This window comes from Plecotus auritus, assembly GCF_963455305.1.
Source record: "Plecotus auritus genome assembly, chromosome: 2".
NCBI classification, from domain to species: domain Eukaryota; kingdom Metazoa; phylum Chordata; class Mammalia; order Chiroptera; family Vespertilionidae; genus Plecotus; species Plecotus auritus.
The window spans coordinates 49,303,297-49,314,918 of record NC_137771.1 but is presented as its reverse complement, the minus strand read 5'-3'; positions in this window follow the sequence as shown (position 1 = coordinate 49,314,918).

Below are 11,622 nucleotides of genomic sequence, written 5' to 3'. Positions count from 1 at the left end.
TATGGGGGACAGAGAAGCACATGATTTCAAGGGGCACGTTAGAGTTGCAAGATTTTCACACATGGATAATTGTAGAATATAATAAGTTGGAATTCAGGCAGGTCTAAATAATGTTGGAAGGAAGGAATCTAGCTGTCATTGAGCACTTATGAAGGGCCAGATAGTTTCATGGGAAACATTTCATTCAGTCTTCTGATAAGAATTCTGTGAAGTAAGAACTCTTACCACCATTTACCATTTTACCGAAGACAAAATTGTTCACCCAGGTAGTAAGCAATGAGTCTAGGGGGCAAACCAAGTCTGCTTGCCTTCAAGAACTGAAGTCTTTGTTTATTCTACACTGTGCCTCAGGTAGGAAAAAGGAAATGGTGGATTGCTGTAATAAATGACAGTATTGTGGAGATACAACAAGTGGGGTGAAATGGAATTATAGTGGGAATTCCAGTAGTAGGAATTGTCTGACCAGAATTTTGAAGTGGGAATGAACCTACAGTGTTCCAGAAATAGTGAGGGGACTGACCTCTCTGAATTTCTTCATTTTTTAAAATTCAAGTAATTTAGAAGTTTGGTATTCTTTCTGCTAATCTTATATAAAGTGTGAGGCAGAATTTAAGATTCTATTTTAGTAATTGTGTTTATGTCTAATCACAAAAAGTTAAAAGAGGAAAACATGATAAATGCTGCCACCTATGATTGCAAAGGTTTCTATTTGGTTTAAAATGACTTTGGTAGCCATAGCTGGTTTGGCTCAGTGGATAGAGTGTCAGACTGTGGACTGAAGGGTCGCAGATTGGATTTTGGTCAAGGGCATATGCCTGGTTTGCAGGCTCAATACCCAGTAAAGGGTGTGCAGGAGGCAGCCAGTCAATGGTTCTCTCTCATCATTGATGTTTCTATCTCTCTCTCCCTCTCCTTCCTCTCTGAAATCAATAAAGATATATATAAAAAATAACTAAATAAGTAAAATGACTTTGGTAAACAAAAATATTTTTTAAAATGACCCACAGTTTTCATATTTTGGTAGGTGAATTTCTTGAAAAATTATGAACTTACCACCCCCACCTTAATATTGAGAGGTTCAGAGTTACTGGATGTTAACAGAAAGAATAAGTGTTTTTAATCTCAAGAGAGTAAGCATAAATTTACTAGATTTACATAATTTGTTAATCTCTGGAGTAGAAAATCAAAATACACTAGAAAAAGCACATTCGGACTATCTATGACACACGTGGCAGTGGAATGGATGTCTGTATAAGGCTCTCTCTTTTTAACACCACTGATGTAATACTATTTATTTAACCTTCCATAGGTTTCAGAGTATTTTTCATATAGTATTTATTTGATCAATTACCGGTTTGCCAATCCGCATTCACTCATACGTGAGTTCTTGGTGCTTGCTAGTGAGCCAAGGTGCTGATAAGTAAGTCTGAACCAAGTTAAAGTGAGAGAGAACTTTGGGAACAACACCCTGATAAAAACAGTGGGCCCCACTTTGTATTTTCAGGCAAGAGGTTTAAGTCTCCAGGGCACACCCAGGGTTGTTTTGTGTTTGTGTGTTTTTTGTTCATAGCATGTAACTAATACCTTTGAAAGCTGCTGACCGCAGAGCAGAGGTGGCCAGTACAACCCAAGTCAAGCCATGGCTTGGCTATGATCCAGCTGAGTGACACTGGCTATGTCACCCCTCTCTGCCCTGGTGTCTCTTCCTCCACAAAATGAGGAGGCTGGCAAGGACTGAGTGCTTCCCAAAATGTCTAATCTCTCTGAAACAAGACCAAAGTGAGAAAAAAAGAGTGATGTGTAGGATTCAATTTCCTTTCCGAAATCCAGTGCATTGCGCCAAGAGTAGAACTTGGTTGCTGCCTTCCTTATCAGGGTCCTTTAAGGAAGTTTTTTTTTTTCTTTCTTTCTTTCTTTCTTTCTCTTCCTTTTAGTTGAGAGAGGAAGCTACTTCCAGCTTCCAAATGAACATGAGGTTTCTGAGGAAAAACCTTGGGCAGGTGGATTCCGCAGGGGAGGAAAGTCTTCAGCGTGGACAGCCAAGACGGGACCTACAGGCTGTGTGCTGCACCAGTGGCTGCTCCATGGCTGACCTGAGTGCTCTTTGCTAAGATGAGACAGATGCCCGATGGGTGGCAGCGCTTTAGCACGTGGTTAATCACCGTGTGTTACTGCCCAGCGCCCTGACATTATATGTAATTTAAATAATGGCTTTGGGGTAGGCAGTCTTCCTTTCCTAAAAGTTGTGTATGAAGAATGGTGAAAACCACAATGAAGCCTATTTTCTTCCTTTGCCTAGATGACTGTTTTCAAATTTTCACAAATCCTTCGAAATTTCGAATGCTGTGCAGAATTGCAATAAAATGCCATAAACAAAGCTTGCTGTGATTTTTCTTACCTTTAAATTTTTTTAAAAAATAACTTTAAAACAATAAACAGAAAATGCCAATGGTAGAAAAACCTAAACAATAAAAATCAACTGTTATTTCATCAACCAGAAATAACTATCCACTCTTAGCTTTTGGGTTATTGTATATTACTGAAAATGTAAACATTGATTTATTTCCAGGTATGAGAAACTACACAAAATGCTTTTCTCAAAGACCCCTAGAGTGCTCAAGAAATGTGCTTAGTATCCTGCACTGACATTCTACTTGAGAATAGCTGGGGGCATGTATGTAACCATCAGGTCCCATTAATAGTTAAAGCCCAGAAAATGTTTGAGAAATAAGCTCCTTCCTATAGTCTGGGCCACCTTGCTTTTGCCTCTCTTCTGCTGAGATAAAAGGACATCCTATTCTCATTCTGGAAGTAGAGAAACTAAGACCCAGACAGTCAAGGCATTACAACCCAATTGGGTGTTTTCACAGATAAAAAGACAAAGTTTTCACAAAACTGTTTTCATTTCTGACTCTGACAGTCCACGCCTCAGTGGGTTGGAACAATAGACTCTGTTCATCTGAAGTGCTGTTCTGATCAATACTATAGTTTGTATATTTGAAGTCCATCTACTACATACTGGGCACTCAAATTGTGTCAAGGTATTGTGGATGGCATTTGAACATTTTACTTCCTGCCTTTGTTGCAGGTAACCCATGAGGGTGGGATAGTACTTCACTGATGTTTTCTAGATAAGGAAACGGAGGCACAGTGGAATTAAATAAACGTGTCCTAAGTCACACAGCTGAGGAGGTGGTATAATTGGATCCAAATTCAGGCTACTGAACAAAGGCAGTCTAGTCAAACTGGTACTCAGTGTATTCCCTACGTTACCACCAGGGAGTCCTTTTTTTTCTTTTTAAGTGAGTTTCACTGAAGACTTCAACCTTTGTGCACATGCCTTTCAATATTCTGGGTGGTGACCGGGAAGACTGCACGGAGCACTTTTGCAGCATGCTCAAGTGTGATGGTTGTCTGAAGGAAACGCACTTGTGTGATTGAATTGTGAGCCTCCGACTAGCTGCTTTCCCATGAGTACCATGTTGTTTTTCTTTAAAGAAAAAGACTGGAAAACTGAGGTTGATCAGATTTGGGTATTTGGAATGAAATGAAACGGGACTTGAAAAAGAACAAAGTGATCCTGTAACTTCAAGAGAAACAACTGACACTATTTGTTGCCGATGATAAAATTGAAGCTTACAAGCAATTTTGGAAAACTTTAATTCACCAACATGAGCATAAGTAGTGATATTAATGAATTTGATTTTTTGCTATTGTGTAATGAAATGTGTCAACATTTGTAAGATGTGCATAACTAACTCAGTGAACCCGTATTTTCCAAGTATCAATGTATGATGTTACAAAACCATGAATGGACACTCTGTGATGTTCACTGGTAAAAATATAAATAATAAATAAATAAATAAATGTCTTTACATTATATTCTACATAATAAAGAGCTAATATGCTAATTAGACCAAACAGCAGAACAATGGTCTGGATGACCTTCTGGACAAAGCCGGGGCTGCTAGGGCCAAGCCCCTTGTACGAATTTCCTGCATCGGGCCTCTAGTATGTATATGATATTCTTTTTTAAAAATATATTTTTATTGATTTCAGAGAGGAAGGGAGAGGGAGAGGGAGATAGAAACATCAATGATGAGAGAGAATCATTGATCAGCTGCCTCCTGCACAACCCCTACTGGGGACCGAGCCCACAACCTGGGCATGTGCCCTTGACTGGAATTGAACCCAGGACCCTTCAGTCCGCAGGCCGACTCTCTATCCACTGAGCCAAACCAGCTAGGGTTGTATATAATATTCTTGGTCATCTAAAGAGTTGTATTCTATTACATATGCATAAGAAGTTATTTTGTTATAATTAGTTTTTAAATTTATCAAGTTCCTATTTAACTTTATCATGTAATTTTTTTCTTTTGTTAAGGTGAAGAATTGTGTTTATAGGCCCTGGCCAGGTGGCTCAGTTGGTTGGGGCATCGTCCTGTGCACCAAAAGGTTGCAGGTTTGATTCCTGGACAGGGCACATACCTAGGTTTTGGGTTTGATCCCTGGTGGGGGCATGTACAGGAGGCAACTGATAGATGTTTCTCTCTCACATCGACATTGCTCTATCTCTCCTTTTCCCTCTCACTAAAATCAGTAAGACATATCAGTAAGGTTTAAAAAAAGAACTATGTTGGAAACCTTCTTCATGATGAAATTTCCCTGCATTCTCAGAATAAATCTATTTGATCATGGTGTAATATTTTTTAATGTTCAGAATGACCGAACTGTTAATATTTTATTTGAAATTTGTATAACTGTGTTCATAAGAAAGTTGATCTCTACCTGTTTGGCAGTGAAGATTAATTTCATAAAATGAAGGCATTATCTGTTCTTTAGAAATTTGGAAGAAAAAAGCTATAGGCGGGAAGACAGACATGAGTAGAGCAAAGATGATGGATGGGTCAGGTACAGAAGGTCACCAAGGTGGAAAGCCGTGTGCCTAGCAAGGAGCAAAACTGGGGAAACAAGAACCTCGTCCCCAGGGTAACCTTTCGTCCCTAGCATATCGCTTGTCAGGTGGTTTAGACCCCCTGACCTTTTCATCCTTGAAGATAACATCTAGGCCTCAGTTGTATTTCAGCTCCAGGCCCAGAAAAGCAGCAAAACCAGACAAATGACTCCATGGCTGCCTCAGGACCAGCTGCATTGACTAATGACCTCCTGCCCTGGCACTGACCAATCCGTGGAGACCACGAGCCTGAAAGAGCACACCTGGAAAGCTGATGAATATCCATTGAGACCCTCCCCTGAGACCTCCCCTAAGATTCCCACCTGTAAGAGCGAGATGAATGTGTTCAGGATGAAGGACCGTCAGTGTGTGCTCTCCCCCAGGTGAGCATACCCATGCCATTTCCTTCCTCCTCCTTTCCTCTATGGGACCCCATGAGACTTGCAACCAGGGGAGCAATGGGCAGTGGCAGCTCGTCCTGGGCTGACAGCCTGACCCTGTCCCCCAGGCTCCCTTTCCCCTGACTTCCCAGTGAGCTAAAGCAGCCCACCTAGGCTCTCCTGTTGCTTCTTCCTTCTATGCCCTTTCTTGTTTCACTGTCCTAAGCATATTTTTGCTGAGGGCAGTAAATTCTTATTTACTTTGCTATACTTCGTCTCTTGATTGAAATCTTTCCTTCAAGAAAACCAGAACTGAGGTCTCGTTGTCTCGCCAGTAACAATAGTATCTTTTGCTTGGAGACTTTTAAAAAATTCACTGCAGTATAGTACAACCAAGTGTGTAACTTTTCAGTTTCACTGGGACACGGCCACACAGATTTGGTTACTGTCCATGGCTGCTTTTGTGCTTCAAGGCCAGAGTTGATAAGCTGTGGCAGAGACCTCTGGTCTACAGAGCTGAAAATAATTACCAACTGGCCCTTGACATTTCGCTGACCTGTGCTTAAGAACATCATATTGCCTCAAATGGACCCAGCTCCCTAGACTGGGTCCTTTAAAGGCTTTTACTTGTGTTTATGAACTGGGATGCAAATTGACTGTGTTTCAAATTTTTTTAACGATCTTGCCAAAATAAATTTCTTGTTATAAATTTCCTTAAAGAAAAATATAAAGATAATGTATTTTTTAAATTGTATTTATCATCTAAAGTTTTACATATGTCTCCTTTTTCAAGATAATGTATTTTTATAATTAATTACATTTAGTTCATTTTGTTTTTAGTTTTAAAATGAAATAATGATTTTGTAAGCCTAGTATTTTTTATATGAATTTTAAAAATGATTTCCCAGCAGTCCCTGCACAAATCAGGAATTCTTTCCTTTGAATAGTTGGATGATTCACCCTCATCTTCATCTGTCTGTGGGAAGCAACAACTTTTTTTTTTTTTTTTTTTTTTTAATTATAAATGGAAAACGAAGCTTAGTGCTCCCATACTGGTTATACTGGTTCTTTGCCTTACTTAGTAGGGAAAAATAGCCCTGTGGGTGGGTGGGGAACCACAGGTTTCAAGTTATATCCTGCACTAAAATTAAAGAAAAAAAAAATCTGTACTTTCATTAAATTAGCAAGGAAAGAAACTGAGAAGAGAGTACAGAAAACTTTAATCAGATACTTAACACATTTAAGCCTCAATCAACCTCCTATTAGCATGTGTGCATGCATAAGAAGAAGGAAGGGAACATATAATTCACATGGACACGAGGACAGGGAAAAGTAAGTGGCACTGAGCAAAAGCAGAGAAAGGGACTGAGAGAGGACTCAAAGGGCGGCAAGACAGCTGACTGGAAGAAGTACACAGACCAGCAGCGATGAGCAAAAAGAGGCTGCATTTGAAAACGAATAGGATTTTATATTAAATGTTGACTTTAGGAGAAATTAGTTGCCATTCAAAGATAGCAGTACTAGATGATCAAAACTTTGAAGAGAAAAAAGTAACCTAGGGCATTACATGATGGTGGTGAGCAGAAATTGCTAAAATATATGCTCAGTTCTTTATTTTTTTCTGTCTTTATTGATTAATGTCTTACATATGTGTCCTTATCCCCCCATTGCCGCCCCCACCCCGCTCATGCCTTCACCCCTGTGGTGTCTGCGTCCATTGATTAGGCTTATATGCATTCATGTAAGTCCTTTGGTTGATCTCTCCCCCTTACCCCCACCCTCCCCTACCTTCCCTCTGAGGTTTGAGCATCTGATCAATGCTTCTCTGTCTCTGGATCTGTTTTTGTTCATCAGTTTATGTTGTTCATTATATTCCACAAATGAGTGAGATCATGTGATATTTATCTTTCTCTGACTGACTTATTTCGCTTAGCATAATGCTCTCCAGGTTCATCCATGCTGTTGCAAATGGTAGGAGTTTCTTCCTTTTTTATAGCAGCAAAGTATTCCATTGTGTAGATGTACCACAGGTTTTTAACCCACTCGTCTGCTGATGGGTATTTAGGCTGTTTCCAAATCTTAGCTATGGTGAATTGTGCTGCTATGAACATAGGGGTGCATATATTCTTTCTGATTGGTGTTTCTAGTTTCTTGGGATATATTCCTAGAAGTGGGATCACTGGGTCAAATGTGAGTTCCATTTTTAGTTTTTTGAGGAAACTCCATACTGTTCTCCATACGATGGGTCCGACATTTTACACACTGCCTCTCCCTCTTCTTGGCAAGAACGTAAGTGGTGATCATTGATTAGTAATAAGTAGTGATCGTTATTATAATCATTTTTACCTTTGAGAAAACGGAGGCTCAGGACACTGGCCACTTTGCCTAAACTTCACAGTTAGTCAAGATTCAAAGCTAAAATGAAATGTTTGTCCAATCTGTGCTAAAAACAAAACCAAAACCAAAATCCTAGATTGCATTGCTGCTCAAAAGAAATGAATTCGGAAGCTGAGGCGAGTGCAGCTGCAGGGATGTTTGGCAGACTTGGCCTGAGGAACCACTTCTGCTGTTTGTGAAAACAATACGGGTGGGGGTGAGACCGATTGCAGGAGGTAGAGGCCAGAGGAGCAGAGAAAGTCTGAGGCTGTGGGTGCAGGCCCCTTCCTTAAACATCTGAGAGCGAAACAGCACAGTAAATGATCAATAACCATTTAATATTGCCGTTTTCTTAATGCGTGTTTTAATAACATCTAGAAAGACAGGGCAGGTAATGGTCCCAACAAGGAAAGTGCTCATTCTCTAAAATGCTAGATTTAAAAGTTCTGATTTCTCAATTGTTGGTTTTTAAATCACTCCCATATACTGGATAATTCTCAAGAGTTGTTTGTGTTTTTTTTTTAATCAATGAGCTGAAGTAGTGCTTCATTTCCCAGCACATAACCATTGGACTCTGTGGTCACGGCCTCCTGTGAACAACGAGCCAGACAACAAACAGCATCTTGATGCAAGATGCTAACGTATTTTTGAGAGAACTTTTGCATTCCCTATGATGTCTGATATCAGAAACAGATCCTATAGAAATATTTTAAAGTGAAGATAAAAAGGCAGGCATCAGTGAATTTGCTTCGGGGGGAAATTTTCCCTATTGATTTTGGGGGAGGGTTTCCTGCTGACATTCCCAGAGTTAACAGAATTGCCCATAATTTGCTATTAGTACTGACTATGCAGCTGAAGCTGCTGCTAATGAATATTTTATAAAGCGGGAGGAAGATGTCAGGTCTCAATTTGGAGGGCTGCCAAGTCTAAACCTCTCACCTTGATGTTGTAACTCAACTCCACTTGCACTTTTTCGGCTGCTTGAGAATATCTCCATCTGAATGTCCCATTATTAACTTAAATTCAACAAGTACACACTCAAACTCAGTGTTTCAGTCCTCAACACTTCTTGCTGACTCTCTTTGTTTTGCTAATAGGACCATTGATTTAGTTGCCCAGACTCAAAACACTGAACTGCTATCAAAGGAGCCACTTTGATGAAGGATTCCTATCAGGAATTGTACTGCTAAGAGCTTAGCAAGCATGAATTTTCACTTGTTTTTAGTAAGCAGAGGCTGTACCCCCACAGGCCCGTCATAGCCCTCCCTTGGAGTAAGTGTTCTGTCTCCTGGGACTGGCCTGACTCCGAAACGCTGTGAGGTAGGTACCAGCATTATCATTACTTTAAGATGGGGAGGCTGTGGCTAAGTGAGGCTGGTAATTTGTTTAAGGTTACTTAACTAGTGACTGGGCAGCAGGACTCAGACCTGAGACGGCAAACACCCGGAGTTCCACACCTTCAACCGCCTGTCCTGCTCCCTTAAAGTCACCTCTGACTACCCTTGCCTTGTGCCTGATTGTGCAACTGTCCTGTTTTCCATTTCAATGTCACCACTCAGTTCAGCTCTCATTGCCTCCCACTTCTCCTAGGTGGTCTTTCTGCTCTCTACTGGTGGATTTCTCTGAAGGAATCGCTTCATGACTACCATTAGCTGAACGAAAAGCCTTCGATGACTACCTGTGGTCAGAGCGTTGCTTTCTAACCCATTCAGGTTACCACCCACAAGCCCTTCCCATCTTAGTTCTGACCACTTATCTTTATAAACACTATTTTTTACCCAGGTTAGACTTTTTCCGATACTCGGACCTCCTCTGTCTGTTGAAATTCAACTTATCCCCTTCATGGTCTAGGTAAGTGCTACCTCCTTCATGAATCTTTTCTTGATTCCCTTATTACAATAAAGATATTCTGGAATTTTCTTATAAAATCATATTCTAGCCTGTACTGTGGTCACTTGTGTACTCATCATCCTGATAGGATGCTAGTCCCTCTAGGATTAAGTGGTATGATACTAGTGTCTTCATGGTTGGTAGTTAGGTAGTATAGTGCCTTCCTATGATTCTTACTCAAAAAGTTCAGATGGACTAAATTTTATTGTTAGGTGCTGTCAGGATGTGTGGTCCATGTATTCAAGATGTTTTCAATGTAGTAAGGGAAACAAAACTATTATTCAAAAAGCAGCTAGACTCTCAGTGGTTCTCAACCTTTCTAATACCGCGACCCTTTAATACAGTTCCTCATGTTGTGGTGACCCCCAACCATAAGATTATTTTCGTTGCTACTTCATAACTGTAATTTTGCTACTGTTATGAATCATAATGTAAATATCTGTGTTTTCCGATGGTCTTAGGCGACCCACAGGTTGAGAACCACTGCTGTAGAGCCTAAGACCATCGGAAAACACAGATATTTACATTACAATTCATAACAGTAGCAAAATTACAGTTATGAAGTAGCAACGAAAATAATTTTATGGTTGGGGGTCACCACGACATGAGGAACTGTATTAAAGGGTCGCGGCATTAGAAAGGTTGAGAACCACTGAGCTGCTAGAGGATCATCAGGAGCTCCACTGTGAGAGTGATGAGAGGAGAATCGGAGGAAAATAATGGATGGAGAAGGATTTAGAGAAAAGGTGAGACCTGCGTTTAATGCTGTAACGTGAAGAAAGTTGCTGTAAGTGGAAGGGAAAGACATAAGCAAAGGTGGCGGAAGGATGGCACTTTAGGGACAACTATTGAGAAGGAAAAGTACCAGGGAAATTCAGGATGTTTCAAAGTAAAACCATTCCCTCAAATTTACAGTGTCATTTTTTTTAAAGAAAATGTTTAATTTTTAAATTGATATATAATTGACATAATATTGTGTAAGTTTCAGGTGTGTGACATGTTGATTGGACACATTTATATATTGCAATGTGCTTACCACCATGGTGTTACCTAACACATCCATCAAAATTTCCTACCACAAGGCTTTTTGTGATAACCAGCATTCTTCCCAGTTAGTCACAAGTAGTGAGTTTTTACTATATATTTTTATATTACTAAAAATTGCTAAAATTCATCATTGATGATCTGAATTATATACAGTAAATGGCAATATGCTGACAAACTGCTTCCTTTTTGCTTTCTAACAGCCATCATGGTTGTTTATTTTTTTTAAATTTATTTCAGAGAAGAAGGGAGAGAGAGAGAGAGAAATAGAAACATCAATGATGAGAGAGAATCATTTCTTGGCTGCCGCCTGCCTGCCCCACACCGGAGAAGGAACCCGCAACCCCTGGCACATGCCCCGACCAGGAATCGAACCGTGACCTCCTGGTTCCTAGGTCAATGCTCAACCACTGAGCCATGACGGCTGGGCACATAATGTTTTAAGGTTTGATTCCTAACTCAGCCTGGGACAGATGGTAAGAAAATATCATGGATAAGATTTTATAACTAAAAAAGAAAAAAAAAAGCCATTTTTTTTATAATGGACTTTCTACATACTAAATAATTTCCTTCATTCTTATTTAGTCATGCAAAATTGCTCTATGATTGTCCCTGTTATTATTCCAAGAGGGGAGATGTTCTCAAGTGTGTAATGAAAATATGAAGCTCATTTACTTACTGTTTTTATGATATAATCCAGATTCAAAACTGGTCTATGGAGATTGACAAATATTGGTTGTGATAAATTATTACACAGACATTTTCCCTTGAAGGCACTAACAGAAAAAATAACAAAAATCGACTAGTTCATTTTGAAAAGCTACCTTCAAAGCCAGAGCAAGCAAAAGGCAAGAGATTTTAAAAGTAAATGTGGTTTGGGTGAAAAATGAGACATCGGTACATTTTAAAACTATAAAGAACTGACTGTTTTCCCACTTGTTAAATTCTTTTTGGTATGAATTACACATCATTTTTTCC